The following is a 22,205-nucleotide window of genomic DNA, read 5'->3' as shown; positions in this document are numbered from 1 at the left end:
AGATGACATAAAGGAGTTGAGACAACTATTCATAGATGTTCAAACAAATCTCCTTAATAAATTCAATGAGATGGCTAAAGAGATTAAGGATATTGAGAAGACACTGGATGAGCACAAAGAAGAATTAAAGCATGCACAGAAAAATAGCAGATCTTTTGGGAATCAAAGGTGTAATAAATGAAATTTTTAAAACATTGGAATCATATAATAGCAGAGTTGAGGAGGCAGAGGAAAGGATTAGTGAGCTTGAAGAAATGGCCTCTGAAAGTGCACATACAAAAGAACAGATGAAGAAAAGAATGGAAAAAATTGAACCAGGTCACAGGGAACTAAATGACAGCAAAAGGCATGCAAACATATGTGTCATGGGTGTCCCAGAAGGAGAAGAGAAGGGAAAAGGGCAGAAGGAATATTTGAAGAAATAATGGTAGAAAATTTCTCAACCCTATTGAAGGCCATATATATCCTTGTCCAAGAAGCACAACATACTCCTATCTGAAAAAATCCAAATGGAACAACTCTAAGACACATACTCATCAGAATGTCAAGTGCCAAAGACAAAGGGAGAATTCTGAGAACAGCAAGAGAAAAGCAATGCATAACATATAAGGGATTCCCAATAAGGTTAAGTGCTGATTTCTCACAAGAAACCATGGAGGCAAGAAGATAGTGGTCTGATATATTTAAGATACTACAAGAGAAAAATTTTCAGCCAAGAATCTTATATCCAGCAAGGCTGTCTTTCAAAAATGAAGGTGAAATTAGAATATCCACAGATAAACAGAAACTGAGAGAATTTCTAAGCAAGAGACCAGATTTTCAGGAAATACTAGAGTGTGCAGAGCCTGAAAAGAAAAGATAGGAGAGAGAGGTCTGGCAGAGAGTCTAGAAATGAAGATTATATCAATAAAAGTAACTAAAAGTGTCAAAAGAGTGGTGAAAATAAAATGTGACAGATGAAACTCAAATAGACAGGAATAAACTTAACCAACAAAGTAAAGCACTTGTATTCAGAAAATTGCAACTCAATTGTTAAAAGAAATTTTAAAAGGCCTAAATTCCTGGGAGAGCATTCCATACTCATGGATTGGAAGACTAAATAGCATTAAGATGTCTCAAATTGATATACAGATTCAATACAATTCTGATAAAATTTCCACCAGCATTTAAAAAAAAAGTAAACAAGATTATCAAATTTATTTGGAAGGGTTAGGAGTCCTGAATAGCCAGAAACATCATATAAAGGAAGAGCAAACCCTCATCTCTGGACTTTAAATCATATTACCTAGCTATAGTGGTAAAAACAGCATGTTACTGTCATAAGGACAGACATATAGACCAATGGTATCAAATTGATGGTTCAGAAACAGACCCTTACATGTATCATCAAGTGATTTTTTACTATCCTGTCAAACCCACACAGCTTGGGCAGAACATTCCATTCAACAAAATGGTGCTGAAAGAACTGGATATCCGTAGCAAAAAGAAGGTTAGAGGACCCTTATCTTATACTTTATCCAAAAATTAACTCAAAATGGATAAAAAACCTAAAAATAAAAGTAAGAAATCATAAAACTTCTAGAAGAAATTGTAGGAAAATATCTTCAAGATGTGGTGGTAGTTGGTGGATTCTTAAAGGAGATAAGAGAACTGAGATGGACTACTGATGCTTAATGTATGTAGAAGTTTTAATTAGTTTTACTGTAAAAGTGTGGAAATGTATAGAGTGTATGGTAACATATAGTAACAGCTGTTTATAAATGGGGGTGTGTCTGAAAATGGTACTCCAGTTATGTAAATGCCAATTGACAGAATACTGGAGAATAATCTAGGAACTGAATAGCACAGTAAACCAAGAGGCGAATGAGAATTGTGGTTGATGGTATAGATGCAATAGTGTCCTTTGTGAGCTTGAGCAAACATATCACTACTGCAGGGTGTTGGGAATGCATGGGAAAAATACAACTGAAGTGACCTGTGGACTGTGGTTAACAGTAATAATATAATATTCTTGCATCTATGTGAAAGATGTACTATATTGATAATGAAGCAGTATGGAAAATGTGAACCAAATATACACTATGGACATGGTAGCAATCAGATGATATTATCTTATCTGTAACAAATGTTCCACCAGTGTGGTGTGTTGACAGAGGAGTGTTGCTTGGGAATTCTGCACATACATATGATTGTTTTTGTAAGTTTACAACCTCTGTTATAAAAAATATATTTAAAAAACAATAATAGTGTTGGTTGGGGGGAAAACACACCAAATATAAGATGAGGACAATAATTGATAGTAAGATTTTGACAATATTTCATAATTTGTAATGAACGTCTCATGATAATGCAAGGTGTTGGTGGAAGGTTGATTAAAGAGACCTCTGTATGATGTTATGCATGTTTGTTTTGTAAGTCCACACCTTTTACTACACACTTAATTGTTTATATATGTTCATATATAAATGATATAAAGATAATAATAATAGGGAGGGTTGGGGGAAAAATACTTTGGTTAGTAGTATTATTTTGATAATGCTCCTTAATCATTAGTTAAAAAGGTTTAACAAAATGCAAGGTGTTGGTGGTAGGGTGAGTTATGAGTGTTTTGTGTGGTGTTATATATGTTTGTTTTGTAAGTTCACAACTATTGCTATGTACTTATTGTTTATGTATGTTTGTGTATAATATATTTTAATAATTTTTTTAATTAATGGAAAAAAAACATTTCCACAACTTCCTCAAATACCACTTCCATCCTCTCTTCTCTATTGTTGTTCCACCAAGCATTTTGTTACCCAAATCTAGGAGTTACCCTTAATTTCCTAATGTCAACCATTCATTCTGAAAGTGCTGTCAATTGCGCTTGGTAATTATCCTCTTTTCCAATGCCAGAGCCCCTTCAAGCATTGATTAAGCATCTATTATTCTGAAGTAGGCACTGTGGTGGGCACTGGGACACAGCGGTGAGCACGTGGCTTCCAGTCTAGCTCAGAAGACAGGCACTGAGCAAGAATCCTGGGTGTGATCATTTGTTGTGGGAAACTGGCTTACCTATTCCTTATTGTAAATGTTATACCTGTCCTATTGTAGATAGGTGTTCCCTATTATTGTAGATGATGTTGCAGTTCTAATAGCAAACAGCTGCCTGGTAGTTCCCAATAAATACAAGGTGGAAACTAGGGTCAGAGCTCTCAGTTCCATAAACTGTGAGTCCCCTGGTCCCATCTTCATCTCCTCTCTTGTGTGTGTCTCTCTCTGTCCTTTATTTTGTAAAGTTCTGCATTGCCTTGCCTTTGAGCCAACCTATTGCTGAACTGGTTCTCAGCAATCATTGCTCCAGAGAAGTACAAGTTTCTATTGTGTATCACTTGGCTCTGAAACCTGGTCAGCGAGCTCAAGGAGAGCTTTTGTGGAGAAATGACCTTAAAACTAAAACCTAAAGGATGAGGAGTTAAGTGACAAAAGAGAAAAAAAAAATCCAGAAAGAAGGAATAACATCTTCTGCAAAGGCTATGAAGCAGGAAAGGACATGGTGTGTGTGGGGAAAGCAGGGATAATTTCATGGAACTAAGAGTTGGCAAATTCATATCTGTATGGCTTTTGCTGAACTACCAAAATAACATTTTCTTTCCTTTATTTTGGACTACTGTCCTCTCATCAGTTTTTCATATTGCTAATAAAGTGACCTTTCTAAAATGTAAACTTATCATGTCACAACTTCCCCAATGGTCCCCTCTGCCTAACAGTTAGGTCAAATTCCTATCATGGCTCAAAGAGTCCTTCAGTTTCCTTCCCTGTGTCTCCCACCCCCTCCAACCTAAATGTCCATGATACTATTTATGGTTCTCCAAATGAATCATGCTTCTTTTCTTTTTTTTTTTTTTTATTTTTTATTTTATTTTATTTTATTTTTTATTGACTTTGTAATAATATTACATTAAAAATATATATGTGAGGTCCCATTCAACCCTACCCCCCCACCCCCCCTCCCCCCCCCCCCCCCCAACAACACTCGTTCCCATCATCCTGACACATCCATTGGATTTGGTAAGTACATCTTTGGGCACCTCTGCACCTCATATACATTGGTTCACATCATGGCCCATACTCTCCTCTATTCCATCATGTAGGCCCTGTGAGGATTTACAATGTCCGGTGATTACCTCTGAAGCACCATCCAGGGCAGCTCCATGTCCCGAAGACGCCTCCACCTCTCATCTCTTCCTGCCTTTCCCCATACCCTTTGTCCATTATGTCCACTTTTCCCAATCCAATGCCACCTCTTCTATGTGGACACTGGTTTGGTTGTGTCCATTGCACCTTTATGTCAAGAGGAGGCTCAGATTCCACCTGGATGCTGGATGCAATCCTCCCATTTTCAGTTGTAATCACTCTAGGCTCCATGGTGTGGTGGTTGTCCTTCTTCACCTCCATCTTAGCTGAGTGTGGTAAGTCCAATAAATCAGATTGTAGGTGCTGGAGTCTGTTGAGGCTCAGGATCTGGCTATCACATTGTCAGTCCAGAGATTCAAATCCCCTAAATATATCTTAAACCCCAACATTAACTGCACCTCCAGCACATTAGCATGAAAGTCTTATGAAGGGAGATCCCATCTGAGTCCAGATTCATCACACATAAACACCATTTCCAAAGAGGGGCCATCTGCCCTGGTAGTTAACCCCATCGGCCATGACCATAACTCCCATGGGTCTCTTTAGCCCTCAAAGGAACCAATATCTGGGGGTTGTATCTGCTTTATCTGTCTCTCTGACTCTGCTCAGTTATGCATGAGGGCAAACCTTCTGCCAGCCTCCAGACTCTTTTTTAGAAACTCGTAGCCATATAAACTCATTTCTCCTTTCCATTTCCCCCTTACTTTAGGTCAAACAGCATTTTAAAGTCATGGTATTTTATGTAGACATGGATATTCTGCTGATCCGCATTGAACCTTCCGTATAAGGTCATTTTCCAGTTGTCATGCTTCTTTTCCATTTCATCTTTTCTGAATACTATTTTTCTCTCCTAGAATGCTTTAGTTTGCCTGGAAAACTACTACACATCCTTTAATGGAGCCCACATATCACATTCTGTAAACCAAAGGTTAACAAACTATAGTCCTTGAGCCACCTCCAACCCTCTGCCTTAGTATGACCCACATTGTAAGAATGGTTTTTACATGTTTTAGATGTTGAAAAAAAAAATCAAAAGAAGAATAATATTTTGTGACATGTGAAAATTACATGAAATTCAAATTTCAATAACCATAAATGCAGTTCTGGTAGAACACAGCACACACCATTCACACACAATGCCTTTGGCTGCATTCACGCTACCACAGCAGAGCTGAGTAGTTGTGACAGAGACCATTTGGCCTGCAAGGTTTAAAACTACCTGGCATTTTGTAGAAAAAAATTTGTCGACCCCTGTTCTAATTCAATCTCCCCAGCTCTCTCGCTGACAAACAAAATGCCTTGAGCAATTCACTTGCCCTACCCACCACTCCAAAGCACACACCAGAAAAGTTGGTTTTAACTGCAGACATGTAACTTTCTCTCTTTTTGCCTTTATGTCCTCACCTGTATAAAGGAGGTAATAACAGTATCACCCTCATAGGTGTTCTGTGACGATTAAAATAATTAGTAGAATAAAATGGTAGAAGAGTGCTGACACATATTAAATGCATTAACGCTTTTCCTTCTAGGTTGCATATTTAGTTACTGTTACACTTCATTGTATTTCAGTTGTTTTCTTGTTATGAGTTAACTGTGATTTTTTTTGTTGTTAAACTTGCACTACCGAACAATTTGTGAATGGGTGATGGCCGTTGAAAGTGAGAAGGCATGTGGATTGTGGCCGGCACTAGACTGGCATTTAATATTCACATCACAAATTTTGTGCTCCTTTCCTTTATGACTTTCCTTCAGTTGAATTTTAAAAATGCAATAAAACCTGGAACAATTATATATTCAAATGCCAAAAAAAATATGAGGTTTTGACCAAACATATTACCTATGAAAGTCTTATAAACTCCAGTAACTAACTCTGAGCTTTTATCACCTTGAAGACAATATCCTGAATTTTATTGGAACCATTCTGGGTACTTGTTGATGCCTTTGTGTGCTCTTGTGCCAACTTCTCTTTTCATCTCTCCTTGCCACTGATTTATTTGCCTCCTGCACATGAAATTGCCTTTAACTTGGCTTAAAAGCAAAAACAGGCATTATCACAAGGTAAGATATTGAAAACTATCTGTCCTCTTAAAAGCAGCATACACACAAGTTAAGTCCACAGAATATATAGGGAAGATATTTTTTCCTTGATTATCAATAGAACAGAAGTCCCTATTATAATCTGAAATGTGTCTATTACTAGGATTTAACTCAGGATCTTTTTAAAATGTTGATTCACAAGCAGCATTGAATCTCCCTTCAAGAGAGTATATATGTTAGAGGTTTGCAATAATTAACAAACTGTAACTCAGTTTATCCTGGTATGCACTGGGGAAAGGCTGACCCTCTCCCCCATGTCTGAGGGCTCAGCACTTTCCCACAGGTTAAACAAAGAAACCTCATAGAGACAAGAATAAAGAGAGATAGAGAGCTTCACCATCTGCATATCAGAGGGAGATGGAGATCTTTACTACCTCTACCTGCATATCAGAGGGAGACTGAGATGGAAACTTTCACTATTTACACATCCTTTAATCCCTACAGATGAAAGAAACAACTGCTCCCGCAGCATTCCAAAAAACTATAACTCCCTAACCCACTATCTTCTAGTCACTATCAGGGACAATTTTCATCTGCGGGGCTTCCTACTTGTCCCTGTCCCTCACTCGGATCCTCAACCCCCTCCCACCAACTATCATTCCCCCAACTAGGAAAGTTCTGTTTAAAATTCAAGTCCCCCCTTCCAGGAGGGAGCTGAAGTCTCTCTTCAGACCCCCACCATGCTGGTGGGAGGACTGAAATCTGTTCTTCAGACCCCTTCCATTGGGAGAGCTTCTCAGTAAATAAATTCTTTGCTAATGATCAATCAGTCTCTGTATCACAGAGCCGTACTTTCTCCAACATATGGTACCAAAACCCAGGACTGGGGTCATGTTGAGACTGATTAACTAGTAAGGAATCTACCCTCTGCCACAGCCAAATGCCCACCCAACACTGGACATTGAATCTCAGTTGGGTGAGTTAAGGAATTCTCCACCGGAGGATTCTGCTGTCTCTCTCTTTCCTTTTCCGTTGTCCAGAGCAACCCAGTGGGAAAACCCAGTTCTAGGTCAGGATCCTCACTGTTCCCCAAATGCCATGGCAGGTAGTAGGCCTGCGTCCTCATGGGAAGAAACCCCTTGGCTCCAGAGACGTCTGGCTCCAAGAGTGGTTTCCCATTTCCTTGGAGATATCTGACTGATTCAGGGACATCTGTCTCACTCAGAATCTCCCCCATTCTAGAGATCCTTAGTCTCACCCCAGCCACCCAAAATCCATGCCTCTGGGCTGTCTCCTTCATAACCTTAAAACTCTGTACCCAGAAGGAGACATCAGACCTAAAAAACTCATTTTCTGTGTTGTCACAATACCAACTGGACAGTAAAAATCAGTGCACCTTTAATTCCCAAGTTCTCCAAGACTTAAAGAACTTTATCCAGGCAAATGGCAGACATGCAAGATTCTTTATGCTCAGGCCTTCTCTCATCTTTGTATCCTGTTCTTCTTTTACACCAAAAACCTCTTCAAAAGCTTTCTTCTTCCTCCTGCAAATCTCTCCCTATCCCCCTATCTCCCCTGCAAATCCCACAAAATCCTCAACTTTGATCCAGCTGATCAGACTCCCCCTGTACTTCTTCCATATATTTGCCAGACATCACATCAACCCCCACCCTCCTCATTCTCTGATTCCCTTTCTTCCACCTCTGGTCCATACCACTTCCCACCCCAACTCTCTCCCCTCCTCATACAGGTACTGGAGCTGGAGCTCGCCTCCTCTCCCCACCCTGCCTTGCCATCCATACACAAAAAACCCTTCTTCCAACTCAGATCTCTCCAATCATGCCCCTCCCCTACTGCTGTATGCCTCATCAGCACCCCAACTTACTCCATCCTTCTCCAGTTCCCCCACATCTCCCTGTAAAACTGCTCCCTTCTCCCCACCCACCATCCATTCTCCAGCCCAGCTCGACACTCTCCAGGCTCCTTCCCAGCTCCTGTCCTCCCTCTCCAGGAAGTGGCTGAGGCAGAAAACACATCCCCTTCTCGGATCCTATTCCTCTGATCCCTCACCTCTTACCAATACCCAGCTGTCCTTAATAACCTTCCTTAACCTGCAACTGCTCGCCTCTTACAGGTAAGCTTTCAATGGACTCCTAAGTCTATGTATATTCCTAAAAAGCAATAATCTAAAATGTATGTGCTAAATATCTATCTAAACTGTTAAAGTTTAACTGCATTTATCATGCTCAAATATTCCTAACTTTTGCTGATTACTAGTAAACATGTTTCCAAAAACAAGCTACATATTATGAGCGACACTGATTCCAAAAAAGGCAGTAAAGAATTATGAGTCAAATTAATAAACTTTATGTTTTTGTGTGCTGTAACTCTTTTTGTATTTGTCTGTTTGTTCAGTGCCAGCATATATTTTAATACCTCTGGATGGTAATATTAATTCCTACAAGAGCTCTATTCAAATGGCCAAAAATTAAACAAGCACTTATATTAATAGATAAGTATGAGTAATGAATATTATAAGTCTTGACTGATGAAATTGTTACAAATCTCTTCCTAAAAGACGGTTCTTGCCTAAATTAAAATGAAGCTTATTTTCCTTCACAGAATAAAATGTAATGTGTTGAAAGAAGTAAAAATTTGTAAGAGTACTGACTGAAATTTAATAAGTTTGTGTAAGAAGTGTGTTTTGTCCTAAGATAAGATGGCTGGTTTTCCTAAAATCAGAATGGAAGTGCGTAAAACAAAACTTGAATGCAGATGACAAGTTGTAAAAGGTATTGTGGTAGCATTAAGTAAGGGAATGTGTTCTGTGAAGGCAGAGTCTGTCTTGAAATTAAGTAACTATACTCTGTGTGGTTATAAATAGTTATAAAAAGTTTGTAAAGCATTGCTTAAACTGAAATATTCAAATAGCTAATTACAAAAAATCATTATTAAACAGAAACTGAATTGATGATTAAAAGTCACTTCAATCTGCATGTTACAGTATTAATAGGAAAAAATAATTTTAATTCCATTGGAAATCTTAAGTTTTCATAAAATAATGAGAAAAGTAGTTTTTCTGCATTGCTAAAATAAAATACCTGCTAATTAATCATGATAGTTGCATGTTGTGAAAATTTGCTTTAAAACAGTTTCCAAAATCATTTTAATAACTTATGTATGTAAAGTATATACAATGTGTTTTATTGTTAAGGAAAAAGATAATAATTTTGTCCTAAGATAAAACAACTGGTTTACCTTAAGAGCCTGAGATAGGTAAACAATTAGGATAAGCTACAAAGTCCTGACTGTCTATCACATTCTTAAATGGTGTTTAGTTAAGTAAAACAAAAAACTGTACCCTCTGTTGTAACAGATAAAGTATAATGTTTTCTCATATTATTGGGATACTGAAAATCCTTCATCCCTCATTTAACTCAGATATTAAAACTATTATATGTACTAATCAGAAAAAGTTGTGCATGGAAATGAGAGGCTGCTTTTAAAATGATAATTCAGGCTCAAGCAGTAAAGGGGTGGATCTTAACTTACCCTGTAAATTGGATATAGCCAGTACCAATATTGGCTTTGGGTGGGGTTTGTGGCAAAGGTAACTCTCTAAACAAATACCACTTAAGTTTTAATCACAATTGCAAGAAGAAACCAAAGTGCAAAACAAGAACAAGGAACTGTTGTAAGCTGCCCTCTATTAAAAAAAAGAGAAATCTGTGGAAGAACATCTGGAATGCCTACCGGCAGTGACAGGTAACTATCTGTCATGTCCCTGCCCTCTCCTCTTACATCTCTCTTGGAACTGTTAACGCAGATGCTCTCACGAAGATCCAGAGCCATACTATTGAAACCCAAAAAGCAGCAGAGTGGCTCCACTGAAAAGGCAAACATCATGGATATCAGACCTTGTGGTGCCTAGTCCAGCAGTTCCAGCTGCCTGTCACTCACCAGCAGCTCATGAACATCACCCACGAGTGTCCATCGTGCTCACTCCAATGACTGTGGCAATTACCTCGCTGGATGAAACATACTGGCCAAGGACAGACTCCAGTAGCATGATGGCAAGTGGATTACATTGGTCCCCCCTCTCTCTCAGAAGGGGCAATGTACGCTTTCAGTGCGGCAGGCACTGCAACAGAACTCATGTAACATTGTAACTGAATCCTTACAATGGGCTAAGTCTAAATTACAAATTAAAGTGCCCACAGCTCCAAGCCCAAAAAGGGAAGTAATAATAATTTGTTGTTGCCTATGCTTCAAATCATATAAACTGGGGAAAATGTGGTCATTTTGATTACCATGCTGGTCTATGCAGCTCTGCCAGCTGGAAATCTTAAATCCACAAAAAATCACTCAAAAACCCTGTTATAAAACCACAGTTAATAATCTAAATTCTCCTATTCCAACAAAAACTCTGTGTGTATAAGCCCATCAAATCATATAATTTCACTGTCAACCATTAATGCCATTGTTTAATACTGAATGTATAATCTTATAATTCCTTTTCCTCAGACTCCTGGAGGCCATAACCTCACAGCCAACCCTAAGTTTCCCGACTAATTCCTATCCTTACCATAATTATAACTCTCATTCTCCTCCTATCAGCAGGTCCACACATCTTGCATGCAATAACTCAGTTTATCCAGACAACAGTCCAAGATGTCACCCATGATCATGTACATGATCTTCTCCTGCTGCAAAAATATAGTGCCAGCCACTGAGCCAAAAGCCATCTCAGCACCAAAAGAAAAACAGTAACTGAATCCCACAACACCTTCCTGCTCTCCTCTCCACCCAACCATATCAAAAAGAGTGGGGAATTTCAGGCCTTCCCTGCCCCAATAATAGATAACAAATGACCACAAACACCCACCTGTCCTTGATCCAACAGGATGTACTAGCACCTGTGCAATCATAAATGAAACTTGTTTTTACATTAACAGAACTGGTCAGAGGGAAAAATCGTAAAGTCCTTTAAAAAAAAGCATAGAAATCATTCAGAAAATCCAAAATAATAACTATGAAAATCAATCATGGCTATCCTCATTCCTTTCTTATTTTTCTTCACCTTTAAAATCAATCCTTTTACCCATTATAACATCATTATTAGTAGTATTGGGGCTGCTTCTTTTTAGTCCTTGTCTCTTACAGCTTCTTGTCCAATTCATACACCAAATCATACAGTCAACAATCCAGGAATATGTAAGTAGCATCTTTTTGCTTCATGAACAAGGATACCAACACTGGTGGAACCTGAAACCACAGCCCACTGTACAGGATGGAAGGGAACTTTTCTCTGCCCCTTGACAGCAGGAAGTAGCCAGACAGAGCCAACATCCCAAATCCCCTCACCCTCCCATCCTGCCCAGTAACATATACCCCAATACCCAGGTCCCCCTGGGTTAAACAAAGAGTTAGGAATGTTAGAGATTTGCAATAATTAACAAGCCATGACTCAGTTTCCCCTGATATGCACTGGGGAAAGGCTAACCTCCTCCCTGGTGTCTGAGGGCTCAGCACTTTCCCACAGGTTAAACAAAGAAAACTCATAGAGACAGGAATAAAGGGAGATAGAGAGCTTCACCATCTGCCTTTCAGAGGGAGATGGAGATTTTTACTATCTCTACCTGCATATCAGAGGGAGACTGAGATGGAAACTTTCACTATTTACATATCCTTTAGTCCCTACAGATGAAAAGGAACATCTGCTCCTGCAGCATTCCAAAAAACCATAACTCCCTAAACCCACTACCTTCTAGTCACTATCAGGGAAAATTTTCATCTGCAGGGCTTCTTATTGGTCCCTGCCCCTCACTCGGACCCTCAACCCCCTCCCACCAACTATCATTCCCCCAACTAGGAAAGTTCTGTATAAATTCAAGTCCCCTTCCAGGAGTGGGCTGAAGTCTCTCTTCAGACACCCACCATGCTGATGGGGGGACTGAAATCTGTTCTTCAGACCCCCTCCTTTGGGAGAGCTTCTCAATAAATAAATTCTTTGCTTATGATCAATCAGTCTCCGTGTCACAGTAAGAACCGTATTTTCTCCAACAATAGGCAAAACAATAAAGGGAGAAGGCTCTGCTAGATCACATGACAGCTTTGAGTTTTGAACAGATCCAGTGCTTTGGTGACAGTTGCATGGGTGATGGTCCTGGGCACATACAGAGGTATCTTCAGAGGAGCTCCCCTGGGAGAGAATCACACGATCTGTGGAAAAACATCAGAGGAACATCTAAACTTGGAAGATCAAAAGTTTCCTAGAGGACGGACCAGCTAATCACTTAAACGAGATGTTTCTGAACAAGTGAACCCACTGCCTGATGTGCATGAGAGACCAATTCAATAACACTGGGTTTTCGAAGAGAGAGTTTATTACAAGGTGCCAAGTAAGGAAACAGGAACTAGCTCAGATCTGCCTCCCTGGACAATAGAAACTTGTGATGGTTATGTGATTTGGAGGAGGTTGGCTTAGGGAAATAAAATAGGATGAAGTGAGATTAGTAGGCGAGGAAGCTGGATCACGTAGAGCATGTGCCATTGCAAATCATATTTACTCATACATCATATGTTTAAAAGTGGTGGCTTAGTTTGTACAGTGGGTGTGACTTTTATTATTATAATTAGGTAAAGGTAAATTCAGGTCAGAATTTTTCTATCTGCACATGCTCCAGGGGCTTGAACCAGTCTTAACTGGTTCTATGAACAGGAGCTTATCTTAAGGTGAAGCAAGTTTCTCATTAATTAAACACAAGGTGAGACAAATTCCCTATTAATAGGCATAAGTAGTTGGGCTCTCTTGTGGAATGGAAAGCAGAGGATTTTTCTAGGACACAAGGGAAGGGTTCTACAAGTAGGCTAGTGGCAATTTCAGAAAGAGTGGTGAAGTGAAGGAAGACCTACAAAGGCTTGGCTGCAACGAGATCATGGCCCATTAGCGGCACTGCAACTCATTTAATTCCGACCACAACTCCATGAAGTAAGTAGTAGATACAACTATTATCTCCACTTTCAAATGAGAAAGCTGAGGCATAGAGAGATTAAGTAACTTGCCTTAAGTTGCAGAGCTAAAGAGGGGCACACCTAGAATTTAAGCGCAGGCAGTCTCACTCCAGGGTCTGTGATCTTATCTGTTACTCTATATCATTACTACCATAATAGTGATTAATTAAATATGTACTATAAGTCCTGCATTGTATTAAGTGCTTTATATGCATTATATGATTTTAAAATGTTCCTGTTATTAACATGCAAATCACCCAAAACTTAGCGACCTAAATCAATAAGTCATTTATTTTGTTCATGAATCTGCATTTTGGGCTGGCCTCCGTGTGGAAGGTTCCTCTCTGCTCCCACCCAGTGTCAGCTAAGGCATCTCAGTTGAGATCTGGAGGATCTGCTTCCAAAATGACCTACTCACATGGCTGGGAAGTTGGAGCCAGCCAGGGCTGATGACCAGGTGCCTTCGTTTCTCTCCATGTGGACCCTTCCATGTGACTAGGGCTGCTTCACAGCTCAGTGGCTGAGTTTCAAAGGCTAACACCCCAAGAGATAGCCAGATGGACAGTGTATTACATTTTGTTGGTTGCCTCAGAGATCAATAGCTCCATTTCCACTGTTCTCTATTGGCTGATGCAGTCACAAAGACCTGCCTAGGTCCAAAGGTAGAGACATAGAACTCACATCTAGGTGGGACAGTGGCAAGGTCTGGAGGTACATTTGGCATAAGGAATATTGTTGCAGCCATTTGGGGAAACAGAAACTGCCATAAATGTGTCATCTGATTTAATTTTCACAGCATACTGATGATGTGGGTTTCATTGTGCTCATTTTTAAGAAGAGAACTCAAGTTCAGACAGATTAAATAGCATGTCCGAAGTTATGTAGATGGTAACTGGTAGGAGAGGGAGCATGTTTCTGATTCAGGATGCCATGTCAATAATCACTCCATTGTAACACCTTCAGCTTCAGGTGCTAACTTCTCACTTAAGCCTTCCATAACCACGACCTTCTCAAGAAATATAATTACTTACTCTTTGTAATCTTTCATGTCCTTCTGCAAGTTTCTGTTATTTCATGTATTGCACTGATTTGTATAAAAAGGAAAGGCGTTAGAGTGTGGTTTAAAGGGCATAGATTCTGGAGCCAGACTGCTTGGTTTCAGGCCTCAGTCCTTCCACTTACTAGCTGTGTAACTGTAGATGGTCACTGGACTTCTACCTTTCTCAATTTCTCCCAAATAACTGCCTTCTTAGTCAAGTTGTGAAGAGCAAATAAGATCATTGTAAAATGCTTAGGACAGTGCCTGGCATATAGTAATTGGTATTATTCTGTATTTATTTGTTTGAATGTCTACTTCTGTCAGGAGATTGTAAACAGGACTCCATCACATTCTTCTTTTTACACCAGGTAAAAAGATCCAGGACTTTAATATTTATTAGATGTACTGAATAGAAGGAATTTTGCTATGTGATTTGTATTGCCCAATGAGTCCTCAAATTTCAAGTAATCAAAATTTTTTCACTTTCCCCTTTAGGAAAGAGGGCTTTTTAAAAGAAAACCAGGGAAGCGAACTTGGTCCAATGGATAGTGCATCCGCCTACCACATGAGAGGTCCGCGGTTCAAACCCTGGGCCTCCTTGACCTAGGCGGAGCTGGCGCATGTGCAGTGCTGATGCTTGCAAGGAGTGCTGTGCCACACAGGGGTGTCCCCCATGTAGGGAAGCCCCATGTGCAAGGAGTGTGCCCGGTAAGGAGAGACACCCAGAGTGAAAGAAAGTACAACCTGCCCAAGAATGGTGCCGCACACAAGGAGAGCTGACACAACAAGATGACGCAACAAAAGGAAACACAGATTCACAGTGCCACTGACAAGGATAGAAGCAGTCACAGAAGAATACAGTGAATGGACATAGAGAGCAGACAACAGGGGTCAAGGGGAGGGGGAGAGAACTAAATAAAAATAAATAAATCAAAAAAAAAAAAGAAAACCAATTGCTGTCAGGAATTTAGTCACAAAAACTGATGTACAGCATCTATTTTTTAATTAGTCTATTTTCTACACCTTTTATATTTACTACTTGTGGTAGGTTGAATTATTATGTACCCCAAAAAACACAAGTTCTTAATCTTGATTTGAGTCCCCGTGAGTGTAAAACTCTTATAAATAGGACTGCTTGAAGATGCTGTTTTTCATTAAAATACAGCCCACTTGAATAGGATGGGTCTTAATGTGAGTTACTGGAGGTCTTATGAAGAGAATTGGAAAGTCACAGACGTGAGAAAGGAGAGGACATCACCATATGATGGGAGGCAGATATACAAATTAAGGAGCCCCAAAGACTGCTGACAGCTAGCACCAGCACATACAGACTCCTGGACAAAGCAAATCCCACTGATATTTTGATTTTAGACTTCTAACCTCAAAACTGTAAGCCAATATGTTCCTGTTGTTCAATCCAACTCTTGGTGTGATATTTGTGATGGCAACTCTGGCAAGCTAAGACATTTAATTACAGTTTTATAAATATTTTAACAGCTAGAAGAGACTTTTAAAATCATCATTGCCATCTCTTTTGTTTTATAGATAAGCAAGCTGCACCTCAGAGAGGTTATTTTTCCATTGGTCATCTAGTTAGTGAAAAAACTCAGACTAAATCCAGGACACTCAATATCCCTGTTTTGTTCCATTTCTTCTACCCCATTTACTTAAAGTGAAAGAAATATCAATGTGATGATTAGGAAACCCAAAAGACCCATCAGTTAGTTAATTAATTAAAATTGTTTTTGTGTGCCCACTGTAAACAGGTGCCATGCTAGGTTCAGGGGATACAAAGGGGTGAGTTCTAATCCTAGACTTCAAAGATAGTATTGTTAGGGGTTTGAATTGTATATACCAAAGGATAGGTTGAGGACTGTGATGGTTAGGCTAATGTATCAACTCGGCCAGGTAATTATGCCCAGTTATTTGGTCAAGCAAGCACTGGACTAACTGTAATACAAGGACAGTTATGGGCTTTAGTCATCAATGAGTTTATTATATAGATGGCTGATTACATCTGCATCGACCATGGATATTGCATCAGCAGTGAGTGATGCTTTATCAAATCAGTTGAATGCCTTAAAAGGTGAAGTGATTTCAGCATTCAGAGAGAATTTTCCAGCTTGTCTTTAGGCAGCCAATATCTCCTGGAAACTCACCAAGGACCTTCATTTGACTTTATCAGAGGCCCTGGTTTGCAGCCTCCCTGCTACAGAACCTGGACTTGTTCATTCCCATGGTCATGTGAGAGAATCTTATAAATCTCATACTATTTACAGATATCTCCTGTTGATTCTGTTTCCCAAAAGAATACTGACTAATACAAGGTCCTAACCCCTGGTACCTGTGAATGTGACACTACTTGGATTTAGAATCTTACAGCGTATTCAATTTAAGATGAGGTCATACTAAATTAGGATGGGCCCTAGTCCAACTTGACTAGTGTCCTTTTAAGAAGAGAAAAGACATATGACATCAGGGTAGAAATCTATGTGAAGATGGAGGCAGAGCTGCATCTACAAGCCGAGAAACACCAAAGATTGCCTGAAAATACCAGAAACTATAAGAGGCAAAGAAGGATTCTTTCTTGCAACTTTCAGAAGAAACATGACCTTGCTGACACCATGATTTTAGAATTCTAGCCTTCAGAAATGTGAGTGTTACAACACAACTCCTGAAGGAGCATATGAATTGGTGGGGCTGCAAGACCAAAGAACACAACTGGTACTTACCCGTAAGTTTTATAGGGACTTATGACAGGAGAGGCTCTCTGATAGCAGTGGTTCAGAGAATAAAGAAAGTGTTCTGCAAAGAGAGAAGAAAAACAAGGGGTAATATATAAGGGGTTTCAGAACAAGGACATTCCATAGGGTATAAGAACAGAGTTTTTGCTAGGGTCACCTGAAGTGTACACATGCTGCCTGATGATATTTTCACCATGTTCGCAGGAAGGGCATTTACTAAGGACATTTACTGTTTTAGAAGTTTACCATACCATATACACATTCTCTCCCCTCTGGGGAACATTGTTAACCTTTAACTTATGTCTAGGTCATGCAGGCAGCTATGTGCTGAGGACTTGAGAGGGGCCCTGGGTCCCCACAATCCACCCCCATGTAGCGGCCTATCTTGACCATAAGACAAACTTTGCATCCACATTCCACAGTAACGGTATAAAAGACAACAGCTAAAGTTGTTATGGGTTTTTGGTGGCAATTGCAGTTCCACCTGGCACAAAAATGGCCAATGGGTAGAACCACCAGGGGTTGTGCTTTGCTCTATATCTAACCTTGATAGTAAAATTATACAACTCAGGGAGTAACCACAGTATATCATGGGTTCCCTCTTGTCATTCCATGCAGACAGGGTGTCAGAGTCAGCTGTTAACCATCCTAAACTGTTACATACAGCATATCCTACTAAAGGCCTGGGCTTATTCATCTGTTCCCTTACAAGGGGAAAAAAGATATGATTACAAGTCTCACTGAAAGACGGCAGCAGAATCTCAGTCTTAAATGAGATGTCTTGTTCCAAACTTGTTGATGGGTCATATTCTGATGGGTCATATTCCACGCTGTCCAATTTGCAGAAGTTACGGCCCAAGGAAGGCCAATAGCACTCAAGGATGGTAAGTCTGTGCAAACCAGCATTGTTTTGATTATAGGCATGGGTTACTGCTGAGGCCCACTGTAGAAAGGTAATGGTTAAGGCACTACAGGCATAAAGAAAGATGTTTATGGGCAAAAATAAGGGGCAGATCATGCTGGTCTAACAATATATAAGGAACCTTTCCATTAGTATATAACAAAGTACCAGGTAGGGGAGTCCTATGAGAAGACTTCCAACATCATACATTTTCTCCCTTCTAAATTCACTGAGTTTTCTACAGTGACCTCAAAAACTAGTTTAGGCATAAGGGGAGTCTACATAGACACACATACGGACCCAGCTATTTGATTAGTTACCTTTTACCTCCACCTGTCAGCTTTCTGGGAACCAATGGGGAGAACTTTTTTTTTTTTTTTTTTTTTTGGAGTTATTCAGGACTTCTTCTGAGTCTGGGACTTTCAAACTGGACCTTGTGACCAGGGTCTTTGGCAGGCTTTATTCTGACCAGTCACTTTCCCTGTTCCTATACTAATCTGCCTCACTACCCGCTCAGAGAGTTTATACCCCTATGCCTAAGGGGGAGCTTAGGGGTGATGGTCTCTCTTCTGTAGCAGCTTCCTGCTGATTAGCAGCAGTAGTTTAGTGCCTGACAGGGTATGAAAATATCTGCCTAGTCTATTGAGGTTGAGACAAGGTGGGTCTAGCACCGTTGTTGGGGCTGGATGAAATCCCTGTATGACTAATACCTTGTTCCGGAAGGCATTGATTCTGGAAGAAATAAACTGCTAGAATTTTGCAGATACATCATCCTACTAAAAGGATAAAGAAAACAGTGGTTAGCTACCCCAAAAGGGGGCAGGCCATTACACATTGGACCATAGGAATGAGGAAGGCCAAGTGCCTAGAGAGGCTACTTCCTCCCAAAGCCGATGGACTTAATCTTGTAAGTTTCAAATGCTGATTAGGAAAATGCCACCCCCAGTTCTCTTTAGTGGTGATTATGCCTAGGACAGCTAGGAGCTAGGAGAGGTATGAGGTGAGTCACTGCCCCAGACATAAACTCACAATGACAATATAGGCAAAAACAATATGAGCATATGGCAGACAAAATAAAGACAGTACTTAATGAACTAATTATTTTGGAAAATGAATTGTTTACATAGACTTTTAAACACATTCAATACCCTTCTGCATGTCACCTAGAATAGAAGAGACATTATTATATTCATCAGGTATATAGGTACAGCACTTAATTCTAATCAATGCACTAATAAATACACAAGTTCCTCTTTGGGCTGCAGTTAATAGATCTAAGCTCCAGGTTTACAATATCAGATATGTTGTCTCTCCCTAGGAGCAGACCATAATGCCAATTGTGTCTGTTTAGGTTCTACTCACAATAATTTAGTAATTATTGTTCCACTTGGTATATCCTTCACTTAGCCAGCATGCTACAGTACCATTGGCCCTTGGTGGGAAACTCCAATGTTTCACCATCCTGGTGTATAGTGCCCATTGGCAGTATGAGAATGAGTCAGTCTAGAAGAAATGTCCATTGTAAATCTGACCATATTAAGCCATCACCAGCTGCTGCAGGAGTCCAAAAGTGCAACATACTTTCCATCCACTTCAGGAGCCATGTTCAGAGATGTGGTAGATCTATTTAATTTTTTAGGGGTCGTAGTGATGAACCTAGCCAACAACTCAAACAGAGAGTCACCATGCAGTGTACTGAGGCCTAGTTGAATGCACAAGAGAGTTTGAAAATATTGAAGTCTATCTCTTAATTTTTATACAATTTTTAAACACTTCCAATGCAGCTTAAAGCATATTAAATGAGCTAACTATTTTTAATACTTTACTTTTTACTTCTACACCTTCACCATGATTCTGTTAATTAACAGTTATTTATTTTAGCAGTATAGGAAAAACTACATTCTCAATTATTTTATGAAAATCTAAGACTCCCAATGAAATAAAGATTATCTTCCCCTTACCACCACTCTAACATGCAGATTGAGGTGGCCTCTGACAGGTTTCCATATTATGAAGCTACTTTTTGTTATCAATATCAATTTAAGTTTCCATTTAATAATGGCTTCCTGGAATTAGCCATTTAAGTACTTCAGTTTAGATAATGCTTTTGCAAACTTTCTATAACCAACCATAACAACATAGACTACAGCTACTTCATCTCATGACAAATTTCACCTTTACAAAACACATTCCCTTACTTAATGCTATGTTCTACAACACCTTCTACAACTTTATATATTGATTCAAGCCTTGACTTACATATTTCCACCCAGATTTTATGAAAACTAATTTTATCTTAGGTAATTTTATCTTAGGACAAAATACATTCCCTTAAAAAAATTTATCAAATTTCAGTCAGTATTATCTATGAATTCTCTTCCACAAACGTTTTACTTCTTGCTATACCCATTTAAGTCTCATATACCTCATTCTGTTTGTGAAGAAAAAATAACTATTTATTTCAATTTAGGCAAAAACAATTTTTTAAAAGGTGTTTGTCGTAATTTCATTAGCCAACTCCTTACAATTTCCATCATCTTAAAGATTTAAAACATATAATGTTAATTTATTTTATTAGTATCCTATAAACTTAGGGAGATTACACCCAAGCTCAATAAAATTGAAGCCATTATAATTTATGCGAGACATGTTCTTTTTCTTCCTTCTTCCACAGGAGGCTAAAAACTCTCTTACCTTTAATAAAATCATAAAGTTGTGAATAACCTTAAGCATACTGACTAACAAATTCTGGAGTATTTATATTATTCAAATTTGTTGTCATCATAATTTAGAAATATCATTCCATAGCTTTCAAGGACTTTTTCTTTATTTATTGAAATCTGGTCATTGGATTATTACTGTCATCTCAAAAGGTGTTAAAATTTAATTGAGGAATTACAGATATTATTCTGTAATATCCCCTCTATTCCAATTATCTTAATTTCCAGGCTTAGCAGACAGAATTCTAAGCTAAAGTCACATTTCCTCTATCTTTCCACACCCAGTCCATCCCCTTAGTTTCCTCAACTGGTTTTTAAAGAGTCATTGGAATGCAATCAAGTTTAGGAAAAGACCCTGGGGACATGATAGGCTATAAAGAGATTATGGGAGAATTTGGGAAAAACGTTTTAGTTTCTTCCTTTAAATAGTTTCTTTATTCAGATTTTATGTGCCTTTTTATCCTGTTTGGCTTCTCCAATTTGGACTTCCGGAGTACTCATTTACCTATGTAGGCACCTATTTAATTTTCAGCAATTTGAATAGAGCTTTTTTTTAAGAATTTTCATTTGTTAATTTAATATTACCATCTGCAGGTATGAAAATATACACTGAACAAACAGACAAACACAAAAAGAGTTAAGACACACCAAGAGCAACATAAAGTTCACTAATTTGACTTACTCCTTTGGTTTGCCTGTGTCCAAGCACTTCACATTTCTGACTTTCACTTTTGTTAAGATCTCCTCTGGAATCAGTGTTGCCTGTAATATGCAAGCTCATTCTTGGAAACACTTTTATTAGTAACCAGCACCCGGTTAGGAATACTTGATCAGTATAAACACAGTTAAGCACTAATTTAGCAGTTTAGACAGACAGACATTTAACACTTTCATATTCTGGATTACTCTTCCAAGTACACTTAGACTCAAAGTTCAGGATTAAGCTATTGATTCAAAATGGAAAATTCTTTTTAACACCTTCATAAAAATTCTGGTAAAAATAAAATGTGAATAAAACTTAAAACATTTCTAAATAACATCCCATTAAACTCTTCCAGTTTACGTAGTTTTGCACTGTAACTGATGATCAGCATTGCCCAGGCAATCAGTTAAAGAATCTTTCATCTCTGCCTGTGCTAAGCACATATCTCTTTCTCACTTTAACTGCCCTTCTACATGGCACACAAAGACCTTTGCCATTTGTTCTGCCTCAGGAGGCACCTGCAAGTTTCCTAACAGGGGCCAGGCAATAGCTACCGCCATCTGGCAGCTCCCTTTTCCTTATTTAAGTGCAGCTGCTCTGCTGCCTGCTGTAGTATAGCCAGCACACCTGCCAGAGTTTTTAGTGTGTCCCCATATTCTTCTGGATGTTATAGGCCAATCCATAATTTCCTCTGCAGGTTCTCCTTTCCTGGAGCTCATGCTCACCACTGCCAGTGGTCCATTAGTCTCCTGGTTCATGGCTTGCCAACTGTTACAACTCAACTCTTAAAGGGCACAAATTAGTGCAGCCACAAGACCAAAGAAAACACCTGGTATGTAGTCAGTCATGAACTTTATTGGGACTTAACAAA

The 22,205-nt window shown here is 39.1% G+C and overlaps 1 pseudogene; it reads right to left on the bottom strand.

The window, feature by feature from the left end:
• LOC101417999 (AT-rich interactive domain-containing protein 1A-like) overlaps positions 1-21,894 on the bottom strand; it is a 113,701-nt pseudogene extending 91,807 nt beyond the window's left edge.
• Between the last annotated feature and the right edge of the window lie 311 nt (positions 21,895-22,205).

The sequence above is a fragment of the Dasypus novemcinctus genome, chromosome 12 (genome assembly GCF_030445035.2).
Source record: "Dasypus novemcinctus isolate mDasNov1 chromosome 12, mDasNov1.1.hap2, whole genome shotgun sequence".
NCBI classification, from domain to species: domain Eukaryota; kingdom Metazoa; phylum Chordata; class Mammalia; order Cingulata; family Dasypodidae; genus Dasypus; species Dasypus novemcinctus.
The sequence above is the reverse complement of the archived record's forward strand: the minus strand, read 5'-3'. Positions and strand labels throughout refer to the sequence as shown.